Here is a 22,431-nt window from a genome sequence, read left to right as displayed (position 1 = left end):
TACTGGGGGCAATTCTAAAGGGGGCACAGTACAGGAGGCACAGTACTGGGGGGCAATACTACTATGGGCACAGCTACAGGGGACATAACTGACCACACCCATTCTCCATGAAGCCACGCCCCTATTTTTGCCCGGGGCACCGCAAGGTCTAGATCCGGCCCTGACTATTGGCCAGGGTTATTCCTGGGTTATTGCAGAGTCGCCCATGTTAATACAGTGTAATGTCATTTTAAAAGGACTTTCTTGGCTCACAGTGATGAGGTTACTATACAGTAAAGAAAAGGAGGGGGCTCTGTGTGCAGGCCTCAGTCAGCTGACATGGAAACAGCCAATCACCACTATTTTCTCACACCCTGATTGAATATCCCAGGTCTGTAGCTTTTACATGCACAATAACCCGAGTCTGACCCAGGAATAACCTTTCTTTTAACTAGGGTTCAAATACCGCGTCTGGGCCAACCAAGATTATTGACTTTGTAACTTTTACACCGCACCTCGACCTGGGTCGACACGGCAATAACCCGGGAATAACCTGGGTTATTTTGGCGATGTGAAAGGGGTATTACTGTGTCTTTTTGGTTTGCTAACAAAACTGAATAACCAATAGAAAAAAAGTAAAAGGATAGATCAAAAGCGATAACACAATCATAAAATTTGATATACGTCACATGTTCTGTTGTCCCTTCGGGCAATCACTGTCTCAAATGTCTCATAATATCCAGATGTCAAACATGAAAAAAAGAGATAATACAATCTATTGGTAATATTGCTTAAAACACTGATAAAAATAGCCTTTGAGTGTCCAGAAAAGGAGGCCTAAAGTGCCAAAAACCAAATTTGATAGTAGATAAGGATAGTATCTCGCCACCGCTCTGCAGGTATTTTTGGACGTACCAAAACTCACATCAAGATAAGTAGGGACAGGTATATAAAGGTATCTTTTAATACTGTATCCACCGTATTATAAGGCAGGAAAGGAGCTATTTCAAAAAACGTACCCCACTCACTTTTGGAGGGGGATTGCTCTCCGGCTCCTGCTTCTCACCGATCAGCTGAGGACGCGAGGTCCTCGCGTCCTCAGCTGATCGGTGAGAAGCAGGAGCCAGAGAGCAGCGGAGACGCCAGGGGGAGTGCGGCGGAGACAGAGGGGCATAAATACCCTTGTTATCACTACCTGGACATGCACCTTGAAAAAGACCAGGGAGGTCGAAACGTCGTTGGTGAAACCAGGTAGTGATTTTTCTATCACTTTTGTTCATCTTGTTTTCTCTATGGAATACCCTTTTGGAGTATGTTTAACATGACAGTACTGGCATAAAACCGGATTATGCCATTTTTTGTCTATTACTTCTGACCTGCATGTTTTTGTACAAACCAAAAAGTGGAAACTACATAGAAAAACATCTTATTGCTGTTTTTATGAACTTTTAATAAAAACGTTTTGGATTATCGTGGATGTTATCCAGACTTGAAAGATACCTTTATACGTGGGAACAATCCCCCTCCAAAAGTGAGTGGGGTACGTTTTTTGAAATAGCTCCTTTCCTGCCTTATAATACGGTGGATACAGTATTAAAAGATACCTTTATATACCTGTCCCTACTTATCTTGATGTGAGTTTTGGTATGTCCAAAAATACCTGCAGAGCGGTGGCGAGATACTATCCTTATCTACTATCAAATTTGGTTTTTGGCACTTTAGGCCTCCCTTTCTGGACACTCAAAGGCTATTTTTATCAGTGTTTTAAGCAATATTACCCATAGATTGTATTATCTCTTTTTTTCATGTTTGACATCTGGATATTATGAGACATTTGAGACAGTGATTGCCCGAAGGGACAACAGAACATGTGACGTATATCAAATTTTATGATTGTGTTATCGCCTTTGATCTATCCTTTTACTTTTTTTCTATTGATTATTATTTTGATCTGTTATTTGGACAGATCTGTTGAGGATCTAGATTGGGCTGACAACTTTGCGCCAGGAATTTACACTGTTGTATTTTTATTAAAACTGAATAACCCCCTAATGCCCCATTTACACTATCATAAAAATCCTGGGTTTTTGCATGTGGACGTGCAAAACCCTGGATTTTGGTCGGTGTAAAAGGAGACTACCTAGAACTAAGGCTGGATACACACGACTATATACAGCCGATATATCATCCGAGTCGGCAGGTCAGACGATATAGCGTTCATATCATCCAGTGTGTATACACTATATTGTTAACGATGCGTGGTCCCGTGGGTCGTTAACGAAGTCCAATATCTTTAGTTCCAGCCTTGAAATCTATAGATATTGGACAAGACTGCATGCACCTGGATGTGGGCGATGCTGTCACTGACGATTCAGTGATGATATTGTTCAGTGTGTGTGTGTCCGATATTTTTTTTTTATTGAAATAAAGGACTAAAAAACATACAGAAACATTACACACATAAGTACCGTGTCCAACACAATACAAATGCAGACCGTATAGTACAGTTCAAGAAATACAGCACAGGCCAGCCTACACTATAAATCATGAGCTGCACTATGCATTTAAACTATACAATTATACAACAGTTAATAAGGCTATGGGTGTGGAGGGTAGGAGGGCTAGGGAGGGGGAATCACAAGCCCGAAGCTTTATTGAAAGACAGACACATATAAGGGAAGGGTCAATAAATAGAAAGACATCAATAAAACAACAGACATTGTGAATGGGGGGAAGGGGCCACGGTCCCAAGTCTCATTATGTAGTCCAAACAAGGGGAGAGCGGCAGAAGAAGGGGGGTTTAGTCATCTTCTTCCTCAGAGCTGTCCATGATGGAATAGTCTCTTAGCAGGCTGTGAACCAGCCTGCAACAGTCCTGGATGGACATCCTCTCCCTCCTCAATATGAGGTGGTTCCTGGCGAGCCACAAAGCGTCCTTAACACAGTTCATAAGGCGCCAGGCTTCCTGGATCGCCCCATAGGTGTGGGTGCCAGGGAATAGTCCATAGAGTACCGAGTGGTACATGAGACAGTTCCTTGGCACACAGTCTTTCAGTTTGTTTTCCAGGGCATCCAACAACAACTGTGCATAGATGTTTCCTCATGTATGATGCACCTGGGGCAATGTCTGTACCTGCACAGGTTCCAGGAATGCATGAATGACCTGAGAGGCAAATCCCCTTGAATGGCCATCCACGACAGGTCTTTGTGTCTGTTTGTGAGCCTTTTGGATGCTACATTCTCCCAGACCTGTTTCGCAGTCGCTGAAGGGAGCCCCGGAATCGACTCCATTACGTCTTTGGCTCTAATAAGCTTGTAGATGGTCTTTGGTTTCTACAAGTCAGGTTTAACTCCCTCCAGTTGGTGCTCCCTCACAAACTTGGATACGTTCAGGTAGAACCAGGGGGTGTTCCAGTTGTAAGGGATGGAGCTGTCCCATTTGTCCCAGCCGAGGACCCTCCAAAGGGGCAGGAGGAAGAAACAGGACATGGAGTTTCCTGCAGAGTCTTTAAAGTTCTCACACAATGTCCTGCGGATGCAGTTACACACAAAGAAGGCTCGCAGCATGGTGGGGATATCTGGAATTCCCTTTCCACCTTTGAGGGGCTCCTTGTACATAACTGATCACTTAACTCTGTTCATCTTGGAGCCCCAGATGAAATTAAACACTGCCCTTGTGATGGCCCTGCAGACCGCAACCAGTGGTAGCCAGGCCTGCGCAGTGTACTGCAGAATGGGAAGGATCTCGTTGCGCAGCACAAGTGATTTCCCCTCGATGGTAAGTTCTCTGAGGCTCCACAATCCAATCTTCTATCGAACAGTCGCCAGCCTCTCGTCCCAGCATTTCAGGGCTGCACCCTCGCCACCAAACCACACTCCCAGGATCTTAATAAAGTCAGGCTTGATGGCAAAAGGAAATGGTGCAGAGGATGACAGGTGCCACTTTCCGAAGAGCATAGCCTCTGACTTGCTGCAGTTGACTTTAGCCCCTGAAGCTCGGCCGAAGTTCTCGCAGGTCTGGACGAGTGCTTTCACCAAACGCTGATCTGCGCAGAAGACAGTGACGTCATCCATGTACAGCGAACACTTGGCCTCTCATCGATCACGACCCGGTGCGGTGAACCTTCTGATCTCCGGATTCCGTCTGATGCATACAGCCATGAGCTCTATAACACAAACAAAAAGAGGTGAAAGAGGGCAGCCTTGTCTGGCCCCAGACGGAATGGAAAAGGGGTCAGTCTTCCAGCCATTCACCAGCACCAAGCTGTGAATGTCAAGGTACATCAGGTTAACATACGTACAAAATATTTTACCGAGACCAAATTTATGCAGTACCCTGCCCATCAACTCATGTGAGACACGATCAAAGGCCTTCTCTTGGTCAAGGCTGACACGTTCCAGTCCTTGATGTAATGGGCCGTGTCTCTGAGGAGAGCAAGGCTGTCTGCAATCCTACGGCCGGGAATGCCGCAGGTCTGGTCCGGGTGAATGATCTGTCCGATGACAGCCTTGAGCCTGTTGGCGAGCACCTTGGCAAGGATCTTGTAGTCCACATTTAAGAGAGAGATTGGCCTCCAATTTTTCAGCTCACATCTCTCCCCCTTACGCTTATACAAGATCGTGATCATTCCTTCCCTCAGCGATGGAGGCATTTTGCCCTCCACCACCATCTCCTCATACAGCTCGAGCAGGTCCGGGCTAATGAGGTCCCACAGCGCTACACAGAGCTCTGCTGGGAGACCATCACTGCCCGGGGTCCTGCCCTGCCTAAAGGATCTGGCGGCAGAGTGCAACTCCTCCAACATCAAGGGAGCATCCAGAGCTGCTTTACCTGCAGGATCAATGGTGTTAGTGATACCTGATAGGAACTTATCAGCCTCCTCATTTCTCATCCAGCTCGTCTCTCAGCCACACCATTGGAGGTCTAGCAGGGACTTCAGTTGTCTTTGCAGTTTCCTGAAGTTCCTCTTTCAGTCGCATGCCTGTTGTCTGCCTTTAACCTCAAAGAAACTGCGAATGTTAGCCTTAACATATTCCCACCAGTCACTCATACAGTCAAAATAACATTTGTAATTTTTCCAGCTCCAACAGCACATCCTCTCTATCCAGTAGGTTACAATTCAATTTCCAGGAGCCTGGGCCAGGTGAGAAGCCATTGCCCAGGACTTCTTGGAAGAGAACGGCCCTGTGGTCTGAGAAGAAGCAGGGGACCATAGTATGCCTAGTCTGCTTCACTGCTCTAGAGTCAATGCGGGAATGCACAGAGCCATTGGGGCGGCTCCACGTGTAATTCATGGAACCAGCCCCCATGGAGCCCATGGCATCCCACAATGATGCTTTGGTCACCATTTCTATAAGCAGTTTAGATGTCACATGCAGCTTAGTAGAGTTGCAGGTGCTGTATCCATCCTCCTCCATGGTGCGGTTGAAGTCTCCTGCCATCACTACCGCCCTAGTGATTGCAAGCTGCAGTCACAGGGTCTGTAAAAGCTCCAAATGCTCATTCTTACCAGGTGGTGCATACACGCAGATTAGCCTAACAGGCTCACCTGCCCAGGAGCTGTCTATAGCTTGACAGATCCTGTCAAACCAACTTACTTGGCTTTTATGAAACGGTAAGCGCAAACCTAGATCAGGGTAAAGACGTGGATGTAATCTTTTTAGACTTTGCCAAAGCATTCGATACTGTACCACACATGAGACTTATCTACAAGCTACAAGAATCAGGACTAGGAAGCACAATATGCACTTGGGTCAAAAACTGGTTAGATAATAGGGAGCAGCGCGTTGTGGTTAATGGATCTTTTTCAACTTGGACTGAAGTGCTAAGTGGTGTGCCGCAAGGCTCAGTATTAGGACCGCCATTGTTCAATATTTTCATTAACGACCTAACAGAAGGTCTAGAGAGCATGGTGTCAATTTTTGCAGATGATACCAAATTGTGTAAGGCTATAAATACAGAGGAGGATGCCGAGTCTCTTCAGAACGACTTAGTTAAATTAGAAGCATGGGCAGCCAAATGGAGAATGCGCTTCAACACAGACAAGTGTAAGGTAATGCACTGTGGTAACAAGAACAAAAATTACACCTACCTACTAAATGGGGTAAAATTAGGGGATTCTGTACTGGAAAAGGACTTAGGTGTCCTCATAGATAGCAAGCTAAGCAGTAGTACCCAAAGTAGGACTGCAGCAAAGAAGGCTAATAAGATATTAGCATGCATAAAACGGGGTATTGATGCTAGGGACGAGAGTATTATACTCCCGTTATATAAATCACTAGTGAGGCCACACCTTGAATACTGTGTACAATTCTGGGCACCGTACTACAAAAAGGATATCCTGGAGCTTGAAAAGGTACAGAGGAGGGCGACCAAACTAATTAAGGGCATGGAGACGATGGAATACAAGGAAAGGCTCGAAAGACTAGGCATGTTTACATTGGAAAAGCGGAGACTAAGAGGGGATATGATCAACATCTACAAATATATAAGGGGACAATACACAGAGCTTGCGCGGGACCTGTTTTTGGTTAGATCAACACAGAGGACTCGTGGACACTCGCTCAGGTTAGAGGAGAGGAGATTCCGCACAATACGGCGTAAAGGCTTTTTCACGGTAAGGACAATACGTGTTTGGAATTCCCTGCCCGAGGGAGTTGTAATGGCGGAATCTGTCAACACCTTTAAGAATGGGTTAGATAAATTCCTAATGGATAAGGATATCCAGGGGTATGGTGCATAGTCATGCATTATAGTTACTATAAATAGGGATAAAATGCAACCAACGGCTGACAGCAGCATCAGTCAGAAATTTTAGTCAAATCATCATGCATAGGAGACCACAAATAGGTTGAACTCGATGGACAATTGTCTTTTTTCAACCTCAGATACTATGTTACTATGTTACAATCAGCAATCTGTCTGAACAGAATCTAGCATGAAGAGGCTCCCCTTAATAAGAATGGCAACCCCCACAGATTTACACCCCCACCGGACCAATAGGAGGCACCGTGAGACCACTGCCTACCCAGATGTTTGTAGGACTTGGAGAAGGGAAGAGAACATTCCTGCAACATATACACATCACATTTCTGACTTTCTAAGAAAGTAAACACAGATTGTCTCCTAAGCTTATCCTTACTACTCCTCACATTAATGGTGAAAATAAGATTTTACTTACCGGTAAATCTTTTTCTCGTAGTCCGTAGAGGATGCTTGGGACTCCGTAAGGACCATGGGGAATAGACGGGCTCCGCAGGAGATAGGGCACTTTAAGAAAGCTTTGGATTCTGGGTGTGCACTGGCTCCTCCCTCTATGTCCCTCCTCCAGACCTCAGTTAGAGAAACTGTGCCAAGAGGATATGAACAGTACGAGGAAAGGATTTTTGTAATCTAAGGGCGAGATTCATACCAGCCACACCAATCACACCGTATAACTTGTGATAAACTACCCAGTTAACAGTATGAACAATTAACATAGCCTCGGTTCAAGACCGACCAACTATAACATAACCCTTATGTAAGCAATAACTATATACAAGTCTTGCAGAAGAAGTCCGCACTTGGGACGGGCGCCCAGCATCCTCTACGGACTACGAGAAATAGATTTACCGGTAAGTAAAATCGTATTTTCTCTAACGTCCTAGAGGATGCTGGGGACTCCGTAAGGACCATGGGGATTATACCAAAGCTCCCAAATGGGCGGGAGAGTGCGGATGACTCTGCAGCACCGATTGAGCAAACAAGAGGTCCTCCTCAGCCAGGGTATCGAACTTATCGAACTTTGCAAAGGTGTTTGACCCCGACCAAGTAGCAGCTCGGCACAGTTGTAGTGCTGAGAACCCTCGGGCAGCCGCCCAAGAAGAGCCCACCTTCCTAGTGGAATGGGCCTTAACTGATTTAGGCAATGGCAATCCTGCCGTAGAATGCGCCTGCTGAATCGTGTTACAGATACAGCGAGCAATTGTCTGCTTTGAAGCAGGAGCGCCAACCTTGTTGGCCGCATACAGAACAAACAGAGCTTCCGTCTTCCTGATCCTGGCTGTTCTGGTCACATAAATCTTCAAAGCCCTGACCACATCCAGGGACTCGGAATCCTCCAAGTCCCGTGTAGCCACAGGCACGACAATAGGTTGGTTCATATGAAAAGATGAGACCACCTTGGGCAGAAATTGAGGACGAGTCCTCAACTCTGCCCTATCCACATGAAAAATCAGGTATGGGCTTTTATATGATAAAGCCGCTAATTCCGAAACACGCCTTGCAGAAGCTAAGGCCAACAACATGACCACTTTCCAAGTGAGGTATTTCAACTCCACTGAGTGGTTCAAACCAAGGTGACTTGAGGAAACTTAATACCACGTTAAGATCCCAAGGCGCCACCGGAGGTACAAAGGGAGGCTGAATATGCAGCACGCCCTTCACAAAAGTCTGCACTTCAGGAAGAGAAGCCAATTCTCTTTGAAAGAAAATGGATAAGGCCGAAATTTGGATCTTTATGGACCCTAATTTCAGGCCCAAATTCACTCCCGTTTGAAGGAAGTGAAGCAGACGGCCCAAATGGAACTCCTCCATAGGAGCAGCTCTGGCCTCACACCAAGAAACATATTTCCGCCATATACGGTGATAATGTTTCGATGTCACATCCTTCCTAGCCTTGATCAGGGTAGGAATGACCTCCTCCGGAATCCCTTTTTCTGCTAGGATCCGGCGTTCAACTGCCATGCCGTCAAACGCAGCCGCGGTAAGTCTTGGAATAGACAGGGCCCCTGCTGCAGCAGGTCCTGCCTTAGAGGAAGAGGCCACGGATCTTCTGTGAGCAACTCTTGCAGATCCGGATACCAAGTCCTCCTTGGCCAATCTGGAACAATGAGAATTGTTCTGACCCTTCTTAGTCTTATTAATCTCAACACCTTGGGTATGAGAGGCAGAGGAGGAAACACATAGACCGATCTGAACACCCATGGTGTCACCAGAGCGTCTACCGCTACCGCCTGAGGGTCTCTTGACCTGGCACAATACCTCTTTAGCTTTTTGTTGAGACGGGACGCCATCATGTCTATTTGAGGCAGTCCCCACCGATCCACGATCTGTGTGAAGACTTCTTGATGAAGTCCCCACTCTCCTGGATGCAGGTCGTGCCTGCTGAGAAAGTCCGCCTCCCAGCTGTCCACCCCCGGGATGAACACTGCTGATAACGCACTTACATGGCCTTCCGCCCAGCGCAGAATCCTGGACGCCTATGCCATGGCCACTCTGCTTCTTGTGCCGCCTTGGCGGTTTACATGAGCCACTGCCGTGACATTGTCCGACTGAATCAAAACCGGTTTGTTCTGAAGCCATTCCTCCGCCTGGCGTAGGGTGTTGTAAATGGCCCTTAACTCCAGGACATTGATGTGGAGACAAGCCTCTAGGCTTGACCAGAGACCTTGGAAATTTCTTCCCAGTGCGACAGCTCCCCAACCTTGGAGGCTCGCGTCCGTGGTCACCAGGATCCAGTCCTGAATGCCGAACCTGCGACCCTCTATGAGGTGAGCACTGTGCAGCCACCACAGGAGAGATACCCTGGCCCTGGGAGACAGGGTGATCCGTTTCTGCAAATGTAGATGGGACACGGACCATTTGTCCAGTAGGTCCCATTGGAAGGTCCTCGCTTGGAACCTGCCGAAGGGGATGGCCTCGTATGAAGCCACCATCTTTCCCAGAACTTTTGTGCAATGATGCACAGAAACCTTTTTTGATTTTAAAAGGTTCCTGACCAGGGCTATGAACTCCTGAGAAAAACTCTTTTTTGGTCTGTGTCTAGAATCAGGCCCAAAAAGGTCAGACGCGTTGCAGGTACTAGCTGGGATTTCGGTAAATTGAGAATCCAACCGTGCCTCTGCAACGTCTTCACGGACAGAGACACGCTGTCCAGCAACTTCTCCCGAGATCTCGCCTTTATAAGGAGATCGTCCAAGTACGGGATAATTGTGACTCCCTGCTTGCGCAGGAGCACCATCATTTCCGCCATTACCTTGGTGAAAATTCTCGGGGCCGTGGAAAGACCAAACGGCAACGTCTGAAATTGGTAAGGACAATCCTGTACTGCAAATCTCAGAAACGCCTGGTGAGGGGGAAAAATCGGAACATGAAGGTACGCATCCTTTATGTCCAGGGACACCATCCAATCCCCTCCCTCCAGGCTGGCGATGACCATTCTGAGCGATTCCATCTTGAACTTGAACCTCTTCAAGTACAGGTTCAGGGATTTTAGATTTAGAATGGGTCTGACCGAACCGTCCAGTTTCGGTACCACAAACAGGGATGAATAATAACCCTCTCCTTGCTGGAGATGAGGAACCTTGATTATCACCTGTTGAATGTACAATTTGTGAATTGCCTGTGAATTGCCGCTAACACTAGCTCCCTCTCTGACGGGGAAGCTGGCAGAGCCGATTTGAAAAACCGGCGAGGGGGCATGTCTTCGAATTCCAGTCTGTATCCCTGGAAAACAATCTCTATTGCCCATGGATCCACCTGTGATTGAACCCAAACGTGGCTGAAAAGACGAAGACGTGCCCCCACTTGATCTGACCTCCCCCCCCCGGAAAGCCCCAGCGTCATGCTGTGGACTTTGCGGAAGTAGGGGAGGACTTCTGCTCCTGGGAACTAGCTGAGTGCAGCCTTTTTCCCTTGCCTTCACCTCTGGCAACGAAGGACGATCCTCGTACCTTCTTGTTTTTATTGGAACGAAAGGACTGCATTTGATAATGTGGTACCTTCTTAGAATGCTGCGGGGGAACATAAGGTAAAAAATTCGATTTACCGGCCGTAGCAGTAGAGACTAGGTCCGAGAGGCCTTCTCCAAACAACTCCTCCCCCTTGTACGGCAATGACTCCATATGCCGCTTCGAGTCGGCGTCTCCCGTCCACTGTCGGGTCCACAAGAGCCGCCTAGCAGAAGTAGACATAGCGTTTATTCTAGAGCTTAGTAAACAAATGTCTCTCTGAGCATCCCTCATATACAAGGCAGCATCTCTGATATGCTCCATGGTCATTAAGATGGTATCCCTATCTAAGGTGTCAATCTCCGTAGATAAGGAGTCTGCCCATGCCACGACCGCACTACAAACCCAGGCCGACGCCATGGCCGGCCTAACTATAGTTCCTGAATGTGTGTAAATGTGCTTCAGGGTAATTTCCTGCTTGCGATCAGCAGGATCCTTGAGGGAAGCAGTATCCGGAGAAGGCAGTGCCACCTTCTTGGATAAGCATGTCAGCGCCTTGTCTACTTTAGGCGCAGATTCCCATCGTATCCGATCCTTCTGTGGAAAAGGATACGCCATGAGAATCCTTTTGGGAACCTGTAGTCTCCGATAGGGAGATTCACAAGCCTTTTTGCATAATTTGCTTAGCTCAAATGAGGACGGAAACGTGACCTCAGGCTTTTTCCCATTATACATGTGAACCCTCGTGTCAGGGACAGGGGGTTCCTCCGTGATATGCAAAACCTCTTTTATGGCAATAATCATGTACCTAATACCTTTTGCCACCTTCGGCTGTAATTTTGCATCCTCATAGTCGACATTAGAGTCAGTATCTGTGTCGGTATCTGTGTCAGCGACCTGGGATATGGGGCGCTTTTGAGACCCTGAAGGTCCTGGCTCCACAGGGACAGACACGGGCTGGCTACCTGACTGATCCCTAGCTTCAGCCTTGTCTAATCTTTTATGCAGAAGATTTACATTTGCATTCAAGACATTTAGCATATCCACCCAGTCCGGTGTCGGCGTTGCCGACGGCGACCTGACATTCAAGCACTCCCCCTCCACATTAAGCGAGCCTTCCTCATCAAACATGTCGACACACACGTACCGACACACCGCACACACCCAGGGAAACTTTTCTGAAGACAGTATCCCCTGAGAGGCCCTTAGGAGAGACAGAGAGAGAGTATGCCAGCACACACCCCAGCGCAACAACCTGGTGACCAACACAGAATGCTTTTCCCCTGCAGCGCTGTATTATACTGTATCCGCCAATTATGTGCCCCCCCTCTCTTTTTAAACCCTCTTCACCATGTGTAAGCAGGGGAGAGTCCGGGGAGCTTCCTCTCAGTGTTCTGTGGAGAGAAAAATGGCGCTGGTGAGTGCTGAGGGAGAAGCCCCGCCCCCTCGGCGGCGGGCTTCTATCCCGCTCAAAATCGTGAAAAAGTGGCGGGGGCTCAATTATATACATGTACAGTGCCCAGCTGTACATGTATATACCTATTTGCCATCCAAGAGGTGTTACTATTGCTGCCCAGGGCGCGCGCCCCCCCCCCCCCCCCCCCCCCCCGCCCTGCACCCATACAGTGACCGGAGTGTGTGAGGTGATGTGGAGCAATGACGCACAGCTGCAGTGCTGTGCGTTACCTCTGTGAAGCTGAAGGCTTCTGCCGCCTGAGTCGTCTTTTTGCTTCTTCTCTTCTGGCTCTGTGAGGAGAACGGCGGCGCGGCTCCGGGGGTGGACGCCCAGGACGAACCTGTGTTCACCCCCTCTGAAGCTAATGGTGTTCAGTAGCCGAGGCAGCAGATCCTATCAGTTAAGTAGGTCTGCCCCTCTCTCCTCAGTCCCTCGATGCAGGGAGCCTGTTGCCAGCAGTGCTCCCTGTGAAAAAGTAAAAATCCAAACAAAAATGCTTTCTGTAGCAAAGAACTCAAGAGTGCTCCCTGCAGTGCGCCCTTCATCCTCTGGGCACAGTGTAAAACTGAGGTCTGGAGGAGGGACATAGAGGGAGGAGCCAGTGCACACCCAGAATCCAAAGCTTTCTTAAAGTGCCCTATCTCCTGTGGAGCCCGTCTATTCCCCATGGTCCTTACGGAGTCCCCAGCATCCTCTAGGACGTTAGAGAAATAGAAAAAGATGCCATTAGTTGGGGAAAAAAGAGCGGCTAGGCAACAGTTACAATTCAACATTTACATTACCACTCCTCTGGGCCATGTGCCGGGTCACCCTCCTGGTGTGGATGCATACTCTCGAGCAGTTGGTTGATCTGGTACATAAGGTCGAGCACCGGGTCGTCTTCCTCCAAGATGCCTTCTACCACTGATTTCATTTCCTCCTCCAGTGGGAGGGGGTCCTGGTCCAGCTCAACTGCCAGTTTCTTAGAGGATTCGGGGTCTGCAGCTGGGCTCTTGCAACTCCTCATCTGTTCCGCACCTGCAGGGGGTTCAAGAGGGGGAAACTCAGTGGTGGTGGAGGTGGGAGAGACAGTGGGGTGGAGGAGAGGGCGGGAGGGAGAGTTAGTAGGGGTTGTGACAGAGGCAGGGATGGGAGTCTGTCACAGAGGGTGGGGTGGGGGTAGGAGGTGAGGTAGACAGGGAGGTAGGAAGGATGGTAGTGAGGGAGGTGGGGTTGGAAGGTTTCTTACCCTTCTGAGGCTGCTGTCTCTTCTGTGCTGCTTGGGGCGGCCACTTGGCAAGGGGGTCACGTCCAGTCACTACTGCCGAGTAGGATCTCGCCCTACTGGGGCAGTCCCTGTAGACGTGGTCCACTCCACCACAGAGGCTGCATGTCATCCTTTTAACGCAGTCTTTTGTCTCGTGGCTTGCCATCCGGCAGTTCCTGCAGGCTGAGACCTTGCAGTCTCTTCCAATGTGATCCTTCCCACCGCACTTCCAGCAGTCTCGCGGTTGGTCGGGATAATGGAGGAGTCCTGTTGATCCCCCCAAGGGAAAAGCACTTTGGCAGGTGTTTGACGCCATCTGATCTTGTATTGTCCTTTGGCAGCTTGACAGTGACAGCCCACTTGCCTATCCAGAAGCTGTTTCCGTCCAGGATCTTGGAGGGTTCTTTGACCTCTGAGCAGAATTGTCTCAGGAAGGTAGCGATGTCCTAGCCAGGCGTGTGTGGGTTCCATATTGAAACCATCACCCGCCTTTCCTCTCTTTGAATAGGGCAATTGCCCACAAAGCGAGAGAAAGGGGATTTGGGTCTCGCCGCTTTCACCGATTCCCAGTACCTCTTGCAGATGGCAATGGAGGCAAAGGTGACGTAGAAGATCCCTTTCAAGTAATTCTGGACGCTGAGGGTTTCAGACGTTGAGAATCCTTGGTCGAGGATCATTTTCTTGCCGAAGGTTTCGGTCGTCATGTCCGGCATCTTTCCATCAACCTCCTTCAGCTTCATTACCACGGTCTGCAGCATCCAGGGTTCCAGGGCTGGGGTGGCCTTGGAGCTGACCTGGCTGGGCTCCCGTGGTGCTGCTGCTGGAGGTGGAGGCGGTTGATTTGTCCCGAGCTTTGGCCCAAACTTTGTCCGGCTTCTTTCCCTTGTTCCCAGGCTTCTCCTTCCCTGCGATGGGGGCCGGGGCGGAGGCTGAGGCCGGCACCGGTGCGGGGGTGGCTGAGGTCATCCTTACGGCTTCTCACTGGGGTCGAAGGCGGGGCGAAGGGTCTGCGTTGGCATCGAGAGGAGGAGAATAGGTTGCTTCAGATGGCAGAGCCAACAAGTCTAACCCTTCAGTGCAGCTAGGGTCGGTGCAATGCTTCTCCGTCGAAGTCCCTTTTCTCCATGCAGTCTTGGCTGGCGGAGGGGGGGTATCTTCTCCAGAGGGCAGAGCAGGCAAGTGTAACCCTCTGTTGCAGCTGGGGGGCGATGCAAAGCTTCTCCCTCTTCAGTCGATCTCCTTCTTCTCACAGTCTCGGCTTGCAGTCTTACGGCTTCTCGGCCCAGTGTTACAGCTTAGTCCTGAGAAGGACAGTTGTCGGTCCAAGAAGCAAAATGCAGCACTGTCAGTCAGCGTGAACTGATAAGAACAGATACTACACTTGATCTTAGCCAAAAGGCAGAGAAGCGATTTGTGTGCCAGATATTGTTACACTTGACAATGTCGCATCTTATGCGCATAGTCAAGTGTGTACCCAGCCTAAGTCCGGGGTCTCCAACCATGCTCCCGAGCTGAGACCCAGGGATTTGGTGGGCTGATAGACAGTGTAAAATGGACTTCAGTTACTTAAGACCCTGAAGAATCTAGCAATCTCCTTGATTGCAGTTTACCCCCATTATGCAGCTTTTACATACTTGGAAAAACAGAAATGAGAACTATTGAGTTGATCGCAGCAGGATTTTTTTTTAGCAGTTGGGCAAACCATGTGCACTGCAGGGGAGGCAGATATAACATGTGCAGAGAGAGTTAGATTTGGGTGTGGTGTGTTAAATCTGCAATCTAATTTGCAGTGTAAAAATAAAGCAGCCAGTATTTACCCTGCACGGAAATAAAATAACCCACCCAAATCTAACTCTTTCTGCACATGTTATATCTGCCTCCCCTGCAGTGCACATGGTTTTGCCCAACTGCTAAAAAATTTCCTGCTGCGATCAACTTGGAATTACCCCCTATATACATTCAAATGGGATAATGAGTGCCGTTTTCCTGCATTGTTATAAGGCACAATGATTCCTATGGCTACATGCATATTCAAATAAGGTTTCTGGTGGACACTTATATAGAACCACTTGTAATACACAGTGGGCCTAATTTACAAAGGATTGCAATTGCAAAGCTGTTTGCAGCAGCTTTGCAATTGCAATCCTTAGCAATGCAAATGCAGGAGGAGGTGCATAGCACATACTTCCTGCATTTTTGCGATACGATCGCATATGGGATGAACATTGCGACCATCGATCGTGATGTTCATCTATGACGGAAGCTTACTTAGGCTTGCTGTCGCGACGCAGTCCTTGACTTCGCCACTCCCAGGAAAACCGGTGAGACACTCCTCCATTTGCGGCAACACTGACTGCTCCCGTCTGTCCCCGCGAACACCTCTGCCTGTCAATCAGGCAGAGGAATTTGCATTCCTGCGATGCAATCACAGGACCCGTTCTGAGCATTTACGCTGTGCCCCGCCATCGGGGAAATGCAGTAAAGATTGCATAAGCGGTCCTTACTGAATCCTCCCTAGTATTTGGATGAAAGTCAATTTTGTGACACATCATTCAGGTGGAGCAGTACACGTCCACTTCAATACAGCCCTTACAAGTATTGCTTTCACGGGGCCTAATTCAGCAGAAATTGTAGTTGTCTGCAAGTAGAAAGGCACAGCCCCGAAAGGAAAAAAAACGCCCCGTGCAAAATTGCGAATGCATCGCAGATTACTATCCACTCGCAGATGCATACACGAATGTGAGTAGGTCTGAGGCTGCCAGTAATCTGCGACTGATATGGCCTGGAAGTGTTATGGCCTGGGCACGCCTGCGTTTTTTCTGACACACCCAGAAAATGGCAGATTTACCCCCAGAAACGCTGACTTCCTGTCAGTCAAACAGCGGCTACATTGTGCTTATGATCTGTACGCAATTTCTGTTGCTATTACCCCTCGTGCATGCACAAAGCGAACGCTACGCATGCAGAGTTGTTTGATAATCGCTCAATTTGAGATTTCTCTGAAAAGCGATCAATGCTGGATCATACTTACCGATATTCTGGCTGCTCTCTGCGGGAGAGAGCAGCCAGGTCGGCTCAGCGGGCGGGCAGGGGAGGCTGTGCTGTAAAGGAGGGGGTGGCCGGAGGCGGGACAGGGGTGGAGCAAGGGCGGGATGGGGGCGGAGCAAGGGCGGGTCACAGTGACACCTCCTTTAAGAAACGCCCCCGCTCTGTAATGCCGCGATCACCGGCATTACACTGCGGGGGGCGTGGCTATGATGACGCGATTCAGCAAGAATCGCGTCATCGACTGCCCGGACCGCCCACTTTACACACTAAGTGGGCGGACGGGCAGGGGGGACCCCGCAAATCGGGAGACTTGCCTGCTCTTCCGGGGGGCCGGGATGGTCACCCGATTTTCGGGAGCCTCCCGGCCATTCCGGGAGAGTAGGCAAGTATGTGCTGAATTAGGCCCAGAATCTCCCTGAAATGCATTTTAAAAGTAGGGAAGAATGCCCTACATACTGTATAGCGCTCAAGCTGGAAACCCCATTATAATGAATTGGTAAAACTCCATAATCCTTGCATTCTGGACACATATGCAATTATAAATCCATTCAGTACTGTCCAGCCGCAAATATGTCACCAATATATGGTGTCACATGAGGCTCGCATTTGGTAGTCTGACGCAAACTGATGTCAGTGGGTAAATACCTTAGAAAGAATCTCATCTTTTGGCCCAGATTTATCAAGCCTTGGAGAGTGATAAATAGCATAGATAATAGTGATAAAGTACCAATCAGCTCCTAACTGACATGTTACAGGCTGTGTCTGAAAAAATAGGATTTTAATTACCTACCAGTAAATCCTTTTCTCGTAGTATGTAGAGGATGCTGGGGTCCATATTAGTACCATGGGGTATAGATGGGTCCACCAGGAACCATTGGCACTTTAAGAGTTTAACAGTGTGGGCTGGCTCCTCCCTCGATGCCCCTTCTACCAGACTCAGTCTAGAAACTGTGCTCGAGGAGACAACATACTTTGAGAGAAGGAAATACACAGATACTGGCGAGATTCATACCAGCTCACGCAACAAATCAAATCCGGCCAACATGCCGGAAAACTCAGCAACAGCTGAAACAGTAAAGAACGCAGAACTTACCTAGGAACCAGGCAGTACTGAACCAAACAACCACTGCAGGATAAAGAAGCGCTGGGCAGGCGCCCAGCATCCTCTACGGGCTACGAGAAAAGGATTTACCGGTAGGTAATTAAAATCCTATTTTCTCTAACGTCCTAGAGGATGCTGGGGTCCATATTAGTACCATGGGGATGTACCAAAGCTCCCAGAATGGGAGGGAGAGCGCGCAGGCTCCTGCAGAACTGTTTGACCAAACTTGAGATCATCAGAGGCCAAAGTATCGAACTTGTAAAACTTTCCAAACGTGTTTGATCCAGACCAAGTAGCCGTTCAGTAAAGCTGTACAGCCGAGACACCCCGGGCAGCCGCCCAGGAAGAACCCACCTTACGAGTAGAGTGGGCCTTAACAGATTTTGGACACGGCAATCCTACTGTAGAATATGTATGCTGGATGGTGAACCTGATCCAGCGGGAAATCGACTGCTTAGAAGCAGGACACCCAATTTTCTTGGGATCATAGAGGACAAACAGAGAGTCAGATTTTCTGTGATGTGCATAAATCTTCAAAGCCCTCACAACATCCAAGGCCTTTGAAGCAATTGAGGAGTCAGTAGCCACTGGCACCACAATAGGTTGGTTGATATGAAAAGCCGACACAACCTTAGGAAGGAACTGTTGATGAGTCCTGAGTTCCGCCCTATCTTCATGGAAGACCAGATAGGGAGTTTTACAGGACAAAGCCCCCAATTCCGACACACGTCGAGCCGAAGCCAAGGCCAACAAAGTTACCGCCTTCCACGTGAGAAACTTGATTTCAGCCTCCTGTAGAGGCTCAAACCAATCCGATTGCAGGAACTGTAACACCACATCAAGATCCCAGGGTGCCGTTGGCACCACAAAGGGAGGCTGGATGTGCAGAACCCTTTTCAAAAAGGTCTGAACCTCAGGGAGGACAGCCAATTGTTTCTTGAAGAAAATGGACAAAGCTGAGATCTGGACCTTGATGGAGCCCAATCTCAGGCCCATATCGACACCTGCTTGCAGGAAAAGGAGAAAACGTCCAAGTTGAAACTCCACCGCAGGAAAGTTCTTGGATTCACACCAAGACATATTTTTTCCAAATTCGATGGTAATGTTTAGACGTTACCCCCTTCCTAGCCTGTATCAGGATAGGAATAACCTTGCTCGGAATACCCTTTCCTAGCTAAGATCTGGCACTCAACCGCCATGCCGTCAAATGTAGCCGTGGTAAGTCTTGATAAGCGAACGGCCCCTGCAGTAGAAGATCCTCCCAAAAAAGTAGGGGCCTTGGATCTTCCAGCAGTAGATCCAGCAGATCCGCATACCAAGCCCTACTTGGCCAGTCTGGCGCAATGAGGATTGCCAGAACTTTTGTTCTTTTTACAAGTTGTAGAACTCTTGGAATTAGAGGAAGTGGAGGGAATACATACACTGATGTGAACAACCACGGCGTTACTAGTGTGCCACTGCCACTGCCTGTGGGTCCCTTGACCTGGAACAGTATCTCCGCAGCTTCTTGTTGAGGCGGGAGGCCATCATGTCTATGTGAGGTACCCCCCCACCAACCGGTTACCTCCTCGAACACCTCCGGGTGGAGGCCCCACTCTCCTGGATGGAAAAACAAAAACTAGACAAGAGAGCGCAGGCAGACTCCACTGAAATATCACAATTTTAATATACACAGTGATCACATAATAAAGTATACATAATTAATACTAATTAGAGCCAATAAAAATCAATAAAAATCAATAAAAATCCGCACTAAAATTTCATATAATTCCACACAATTTAGTGCACTGATAACCTGATATGATGATAATGTATGGATTAATATGTCCTGAAAGTTGGCAGCTGATGCAGACTGATATTTGAAAATGCTTTGTTCAGGTTAAAGTCAGATGAATACAAAACAAGTGCACTGTTGATTATAGATTAGACCTCTATTACCCCAAGTCGACACCGCACCAGTTCTGCTCTGTTTAGTGTAGCAGCATAATGTGGTGATATCGCTTACCACTTCCTCTGTGTATATGGAACACTGACAGGTGCTCGGGTGCCGCTAGCTCCGGCGGCTAAGTCCGATGCTCTCTCCTTACTGCAGCGTATCAGACCAGTGGTCGCTCGCCGCTTCTACGGATCATCTGGCGGTACTGTATTTATCCAGAATGCCGCTGATCCGAGGTGATGAGCTGGCAGCCACGGTCCCCGTATGGCAAAAGGGACCAGTGCAGGTGGCTTTGCTCGGGCAGATTTAACCCGACAGTGGAGTAGAGCTGGAACGGGTGAAAAGCCGTAAGAGGTTAGGTGGTCAGATGAAAAGTGGTCGGATCCTGAAACAGCTGTTTCAGGATCCGACCACTTTTCATCTGACCACCTAACCTCTTACGGCTTTTCACCCGTTCCAGCTCTACTCCACTGTCGGGTTAAATCTGCCCGAGCAAAGCCACCTGCACTGGTCCCTTTTGCCATACGGGGACCGTGGCTGCCAGCTCATCACCTCGGATCAGCGGCATTCTGGATAAATACAGTACCGCCAGATGATCCGTAGAAGCGGCGAGCGACCACTGGTCTGATACGCTGCAGTAAGGAGAGAGCATCGGACTTAGCCGCCGGAGCTAGCGGCACCCGAGCACCTGTCAGTGTTCCATATACACAGAGGAAGTGGTAAGCGATATCACCACATTATGCTGCTACACTAAACAGAGCAGAACTGGTGCGGTGTCGACTTGGGGTAATAGAGGTCTAATCTATAATCAACAGTGCACTTGTTTTGTATTCATCTGACTTTAACCTGAACAAAGCATTTTCAAATATCAGTCTGCTATATGGATAATATCCAGACTTTCAACATCTAAACATCAGCTGCCAACTTTCAGGACATATTAATCCATACATTATCATCATATCAGGTTATCAGTGCACTAAATTGTGTGGAATTATATGAAATTTTAGTGCGGATTTTTATTGATTTTTATTGATTTTTATTGGCTCTAATTAGTATTAATTATGTATACTTTATTATGTGATCACTGTGTATATTAAAATTGTGATATTTCAGTGGAGTCTGCCTGCGCTCTCTTGTCTAGTTTTTGTTTTTTCACTTGCTTAGGGACTGCTAATACCCTAATCCTCTGGGAGCGGCAGGCAGCATTTTCAACATAGGTTCAGGGAGGCGCCTTTCTTTCTTGTAGTTCTCCTGGATGGAGATTGTGTCTGCTGATGAAGTCCGCTTCGCAGTTGTCTACTCCCGGAATGAAGATTGCTGACATCGCTACAGCGTGCCTTTCTGCCCAGAGGAGGATTTTTGTCACCTCTGACATTGCAGCCCTTGTCGGTTTATGAAGGCCACTGTGGTCACGTTGTCCGACTGCACCTGAACAGTCCGATGCTGTAGAAGGTGTGCTGCTTGAAGATGGCCGTTGTATATGGCTCTTAGCTCCAGGATGTTTATCAGAAGAAGGGACTCCTGACTCGACCACCTTCCTTGGAAGGTCTCCCCTTGAGCGACTGCTCCCCAACCTCTTAGACTTGCATCTGTGGTTACAAGGATCCAGTCCTGAACTCTGAACCTTCAGCCCTCCAGAAGGTGTGGTAGTTGTAGCCACCAGAGGAGTGAAATCCTGGCTTTCGGAGACAGACGTATCCTCTGGTGCATGTGTAGGTGAGATCCCAACCACTGTTCCAAGAGATGCAGTTGAAAGGATCGAGCATGAAACCTTCCATACTGCAGAGCATCATAGGAGGCAACCATCTTCCCCAGAAGGCGTATGCACTGATGAACCGACACCCTGGCAGGCTTCAAGACATCCCGGACCATGGTTTGAATCACCAACGCTTTCTCCACCAGTAGAAACACCCTCTGCACCTCCGTGTCGAGGCTCATCCCCAGGAAAGACAGCCTCCTTGTCGGTTCCAGATGAGACTTTGGAAGGTTCAGAATCCAACCGTGCTCCTTGAGCAGATGCGTCATGAGAGCAATGGATCTTAACAACTTCTCCTTGGATGATGCCTTGATCAGCAGATCGTCCAGATATGGAATTATATTCACCCCCTGCTTGCGGAGGAGAACCATCATTTCTGCAATCACCTTGGTGAAGACCCTCGGTGCTGTGGAGAGACCGAACGGCAGTGCCTGAAACTGATAGTGATCGTCTAACAGTGCAAACCTGAGATAAACCTGATGCGGCGACCAAATGGGAATGTGGAGGTACGCATCCTTGATGTCCAGGGACACAAGGAACTCCCCCTCTGTCAGTCTTGAGATAGCCGCCCTCAGAGACTCCATCTTGAATTTGAAGTCCCTGAGATAACGAGTTTTATGGTAAGAACTTACCTTTGTTAAAACTCTTTCTGTGAGGTACACTGGGCTCCACAAGTCTGGAAAATGGGGTATAGAGTAGGATCTTGATCCGAGGCACCAACAGACTCAAAGCTTTGACTGTTCCCAGAATGCACAGCGCCGCCTCCTATAACCAGCCCAATGCAGTAGCAGGAAAAGAGACAACAACGGTTAGTAGCCACATATACCACACTCTCATGACAAGAGAAGTGTCAGCGGCTAATGCCATATCAACCCAAAGAAGCTAAGTGCGTCAGGGTGGGCGCCTTGTGGAGCCCACTGTACCTCGCAGAAAGAGTTTTAACATAGGTAAGATCTTACCATAAAACTCGTTTTCTGCTGCGGGGTACACTGGGCTCCACAAGTCTGGAAAATGGGGATGTCCTAAAGCAGTTCCTTATGGGAGGGGACGCACTGTAGCGGGCACAAGAACCCGGTGTCCAAAGGAAGCATCCTGGGAAGCGGCAGTATCGAAGGCATAGAACCTTATGAACGTGTTCCCGGAGGACCACGTAGCCGCCTTGCACAATTGATCAAGGGTCGCACCACGGTGGGCCGCC

General features: G+C 48.6%; 1 pseudogene; it reads right to left on the bottom strand.

The window, feature by feature from the left end:
• Nucleotides 1-14,700: 14,700 nt before the first annotated feature.
• LOC134971029 (U2 spliceosomal RNA) lies at nt 14,701-14,802 on the bottom strand (annotated as a pseudogene).
• Between the last annotated feature and the right edge of the window lie 7,629 nt (nt 14,803-22,431).

Source organism: Pseudophryne corroboree, chromosome 11, assembly GCF_028390025.1.
Source record: "Pseudophryne corroboree isolate aPseCor3 chromosome 11, aPseCor3.hap2, whole genome shotgun sequence".
Classification (NCBI taxonomy): domain Eukaryota; kingdom Metazoa; phylum Chordata; class Amphibia; order Anura; family Myobatrachidae; genus Pseudophryne; species Pseudophryne corroboree.
The sequence above is the reverse complement of the archived record's forward strand: the minus strand, read 5'-3'. Positions and strand labels throughout refer to the sequence as shown.